This window comes from Triticum dicoccoides, chromosome 2B (genome assembly GCF_002162155.2).
Source record: "Triticum dicoccoides isolate Atlit2015 ecotype Zavitan chromosome 2B, WEW_v2.0, whole genome shotgun sequence".
Classification (NCBI taxonomy): domain Eukaryota; kingdom Viridiplantae; phylum Streptophyta; class Magnoliopsida; order Poales; family Poaceae; genus Triticum; species Triticum dicoccoides.
This window is the reverse complement of record NC_041383.1, coordinates 790,328,960-790,334,055: the sequence shown is the minus strand read 5'-3', so window position 1 is coordinate 790,334,055 and position 5,096 is coordinate 790,328,960. Positions and strand designations below refer to the sequence as shown.

The window sequence follows — 5,096 nt, the reverse complement described above, 5'->3', positions numbered from 1 at the left end:
ACAAATACTATTGGAATGTCGGACGTGTCTTGTATTGAAGATCTTTGAAAAACCAATGGCATTATGTCTACCCACCTATGCTCTACGATGATGTGACCATTCTATGGGGTATTTGGAAGAGACGGGATGGAAGGTATCCAGGTCATAGTTGTTGTCACTTGCCACATTATCGGGGATGTCTTGCCATGGCGATGGTGGTGTTCACACCCTATCTCTAAATTGATCCTCAACGTTTGTGTGGAAAGCTTCGTCTCCTCACTATGGTATCCCGCATCCCTATCCTTGTGCTCATGTTGTTGCTTTTCTTGCTATTAAGAGCTTATGTTGCTAAACCTAACCATCTAGTATCCCACACCCATATCCCATGTCTTCTGTGCACCTTGATTGTCGACCACCTAGTCGTTGTCAGGAGGAGGGGCAAGATGCGTAAGACGGTGCGTAGATCGTCCGTGGTGTGCTCATCGCCACTGTGCTTGTCCCACCTAGGCTCTGTCGTGAACCCCGACAATCAGGTTCATTGTGAATCAAGATTCAGGTGGTCCGGACATGTTCTCACACCTGTAAACCTGTCACGACACCCTGGGTTCATGGTTCCACCCGCAACTCATCTAAGAGGGCAACCGGTAAACCTAGGTTCACCCACACTCTAATGCATGCATCTGCTACCTACCATTCTTGCGCAGTGTTGGGGGTGAAAACGCTTTTGAAGATGGAGTGCTAGGTACTCAAGGTATGCTATGGCAAGCGACTTTGCCGCTATAGTGGTGTGGGGAGGACTTCGAGACTAGCAATGCAAGGAGAGGTGGATAGTAAAAAAGCCAGCAGGGAGACGACGTGCTTCTACTTAAACGACTTTATACTTTATACCGACATCCACGCCTTTCCCTAGTCCATGATCCTTCGGCTGTGGGGTATTGCAATCGAGCAAGATGGTGTTGTTCGACCATAGGGTCGAATGGGTATGTTCCGATTGGAACCTGAGGGTTTCTAGGCCACCAGGTGAAGGGCTCAAGTTTGACATCTAGAATACCAACTATATATCATTAGATGCATCGTGAGACGTTCTGTTATATTTTCAGTTTTGTTATGTCGGTCATTACGTGACTTGTACTTTGACATTTATGATACGAATGAGACACGTATTACCATGCAAAAAAAATTCACGAGACGTATTTTCATATTGTATGCATTTAGTAATAGTTTCCTCTATGAAACTTTGTCGCTGTTTAATTAAAAAAATATGTACTACATTATGAAACAGAGTCAATGCATGTATATGTTTTTTTAACTTACATGTATAGTAGTATGTTTTAGGTTGGTGTGTCAGCATTGGTTTCGAACGGGCTCAACCGCTCGAGTTAAAGAAAATCTAAGAAAGTTGGTTTTCAGTGTCAAACTTGCCAGTTTTGACCGCATTGTAGTACTACCTTCGCGGGAAGAACGATCGAGCGAGAGTGAGAGACAGTAGCCGAGAGACCCGGATCGATCCCGACACAACACCCGCCGTCCGCTAGCTAGCTCGCCATGCATGCAGGCGAGCGAGCGGAGAAAATGGCCATAAGTCCCACTGACTGACACGCGGGGACCAAGCAAAGTGAACAGAACAATCCCCCACAAACAGACGCGCGCGCGACGGACGGACGGCGCGCCGGAGAGGAGAGGAGAGGAGATCGAACGATGGCAAGGAAGGTGGAGGAGGAGGAGTATGAGGAGGACGAGGGGGAGTCGATAGAGCGGGTGTTCGAGGGGCAGGAGGTGCCCGACTGGAAGGAGCAGGTGACGGCGCGGGCGCTGGCGATGAGCGCGCTGCTGGGCTTCATGTTCAGCGTCATCGTGATGAAGCTCAACCTCACCACGGGCATCATCCCCTCCCTCAACGTCTCCGCGGGGCTCCTCGGCTTCTTCCTCCTCACCTCCTGGACCCGGCTGCTCAACAAGGCCGGCGTTCCCGGCGTGAAGCCATTCACCCGCCAGGAGAACACCGTCGTCCAGACCTGCGTCGTCGCGTGCTCCGGCATCGCCTTCAGCGGTACGTAAGCACCCGCACAGCGATTGGCAATCGATCTCCATCGATCGCTGCGCCTGCGCGTGTACCCTCCATGGATGGATCGTTGCGCCTGTATCCTCCATGGATGGATCTTTTGCATTCACAAGTTTTTCCCATGCATTTCTTTGGGTTACATGGAAAGAGATACACGTGGCAGGGGGATTTGGGAGCTACATGTTCGGAATGAGCGAGAGGATCAGCGAGCAGTCAGGCGAGGTGAGGGACGAGGATAGCATCAAGAACCCCAGCCTGGGCTGGATGATCGGCTTCCTCTTCATCGTCAGCTTCCTCGGCCTCTTCTCCGTCGTGCCCCTCAGGAAGGCACGTCTCATCACACCACACGATCCACAAATTCTACAGTCAACTTTTTGATTTCACAAATGTAATCCGTTAAACATGGCCAATCGTTTGGTTAATTTGGGCTTCAGATAATGATCATCGATTACAAGCTCATCTACCCGAGCGGCACGGCAACGGCGCACCTCATCAACAGTTTCCACACTCCCCAGGGCGCAAAGCTGGCCAAGTATGGTTGCCCGTATCTGAATTTGTACCCGCTCATGCATGCATGCCAATTTAATTAATTAATTACCGGTGGTTGAACTGGACTGGACTGGATTGCTGCTGCATGCAGGTTACAGGTGAAGACGCTGGGGAAGTTTTTCGCGATGAGCTTCAGCTGGGGCTTCTTCCAGTGGTTCTACACCGGCGGCAAAGACTGCGGATTCAGTTCCTTCCCCACCTTGGGCCTCGAGGCACGCAGACAAAAGTATGTTCCTAGCCTACGTCGCGTTCCTTCCACACTAATCAGAAATGCCACCAACTTTGCACATTTCATAGCTAGCTAGCCTTGTAAATACCTGTTCACTTTAGCTATACGCAAGTCGCCTGAAAATTAAGTTTTTGAAAAGAAAAAACGCCGGAAAACTTTAGATCGTTGATTTCAGCTTTAAGATTTTATTGCATTGATAAGGGGAGAGAAAGGGTACAGATAGGGGTATAACAAATGATACGAACACAGCCATACGTTAACATGGTGTCTGGAGCAGAAAGACAAAGAACGCTCGGCCCGAATAGAAGATACAACACAGCTAAATCTATGAAGCCCACACAAAGAGCAGCAAACCCGGACCAACAAGTTCACCAACATCGCCGGAGCCAAGACGGGGGACACCACGAGCGAGCAAGATAACGCCTTCAAGAAGGAATACGACGCCGAGACGGCGTCGCCATCCGGTCGGAAGGAATCAGACCTAGGGTTTCCCCTGAGCTCGAAGAGGGGCGCAACCGAGGGCCTTGAAAACGCGTCCAAGGAGGAAACGACAACCGCAGACGCCGCCGCTGACCGAGCAGGGATTTCTCCCTGGCCTGAGGCTGAGCAATCCCATAGCCGTCGTATCTGGAAACAAGGATGAAGAAGCCAACGTTGATCGGAGCCATCATGTCAGAAGGGGGTTTGCAGGCTGCACCTACCGTCGGAGGGTGGCACCTCCTCCGAACCCATGAACATTGGATCTAGCAAAAAGGGAGGCTTTGAGGTGTACAAGGTAGGGCAGGCGGTGAAGCAAACCACGAGGGGGTGGGGTGACGGCGAACAGCAACAACGGCAAGCTAGGACTGGAAGGACACAGATCCAAGCTACCATGGCCATAGCCGTCGGGACGTCGGGGAGCCAGGCGAGCTGGAAGGGACGCAACTGCTGGGTCGCCGAGGCCGGAGGCGCCCGGCAGAGGACGCCGACAACCATGGACACCGGAGAGATGCGGGTCTAGCTAGGGTCGCCCGCGCCGGAGCAGCGCCAGCAAGTACCCGCCTTGAGGGGCTTCGTTACTGCCGCTAGCAATGTAGTTTCGTCGCCTTCGTGCATGTGTCGTCACCACGCCACCGCGGGAGAGGGTTGCCTGCGAGAAGGAAGACAATGAACACAAGCGCGACCGGCCGCAGATCCCGCACACAACCCATGGCCAGCTGCACGAGCAGGGCTTGGCCGCGCCATGGAGGGTGGAGGGGTGGGCTGCTTGGGAGGACGACAGGCAGGTATGTGCAGCAGAGCTGGGAGGAGGGGCGCCCGCGCCAGAGCTCGAGGATTTGGGGACACGGGGCTGGGGTTGGGGGACGTGCGGGGCATGGATCCAGCAGGTGCCACCATCCCAGGGTGTGGCACCCCCTCGTCAGCCGGTCCCTCGGCGGCGGCACAACGGAAGCAGGCAGAGGGTGGTGCGTCCCGGTGACGGCTAGTGGATCTGGAGGGGGGGCAGGGTGTCGGAAGCGTGTGGGGGACGAATCTTCCCTGCCGCCGCCATCCTGGGAAGCGGCAAGGCTTCGCCGGTAGGCCCTCTAGCGGCGGTGCAGTGGTGGAGAGCGGAGGAGGGGTTCCTGGCGGCCCTCGTGTGGCCAGAGGAGGGCGACGCGGGAGTGGGGCTTCGTGTCAAAACTCAGCTTTAAGATCCGTGAATCTTTTGTTCTATGTTTGTCTCTGTGTTGTTTTAGGTTGTTTTTCTTTTTGACTGACCCCATATTTGGGCCAGTCAATTCCCTAACGGGCCAATGTCCATTCCAGTGTGACACAGACTTCTTCTTTCTCCTTTCTTTTTTTTTCTTTTTTTCCATTTCTATTTTTATGCATTTTTCTTATGTTTTTTGTATTTTTGGGATGTCGGGAGAGTGTAAATAACTAAATATATGCATAGAAATAATATATAATATGTGCCAAAATTTCACTATTATATAATTACTCTCTGCATATTACAAAATGTGCAATTTTGATGCGAAGTTGTAAGCAAATTTTTTATTTTATTTTTAATTTCCTTCTTCTTAAAGGAAAATACCAACACCTCAAATTCGATCTTTCATTGAAAACTTCATTATTATGATATTGTTTTAATTTTATATAATTTCCTTTCTATATTAAGGATAATACCAATGCCACTAATTCATTTTTTCTTAGATTATTTTTTGTACAATTTTCACATTTATATGCTTATTCTTGCATATTTTGAAAAACACAATTTTTACGTATATTTTGTGCAAAAAAAGATCACTCGTTGTT

At 50.7% G+C, this 5,096-nt stretch overlaps 1 pseudogene; it reads left to right on the top strand.

Annotated features, from left to right (window-relative positions):
• The first annotated feature begins 1,677 nt into the window (after positions 1–1,677).
• LOC119361443 overlaps positions 1,678–5,096 on the top strand; it is a 6,323-nt pseudogene continuing 2,904 nt past the window's right edge.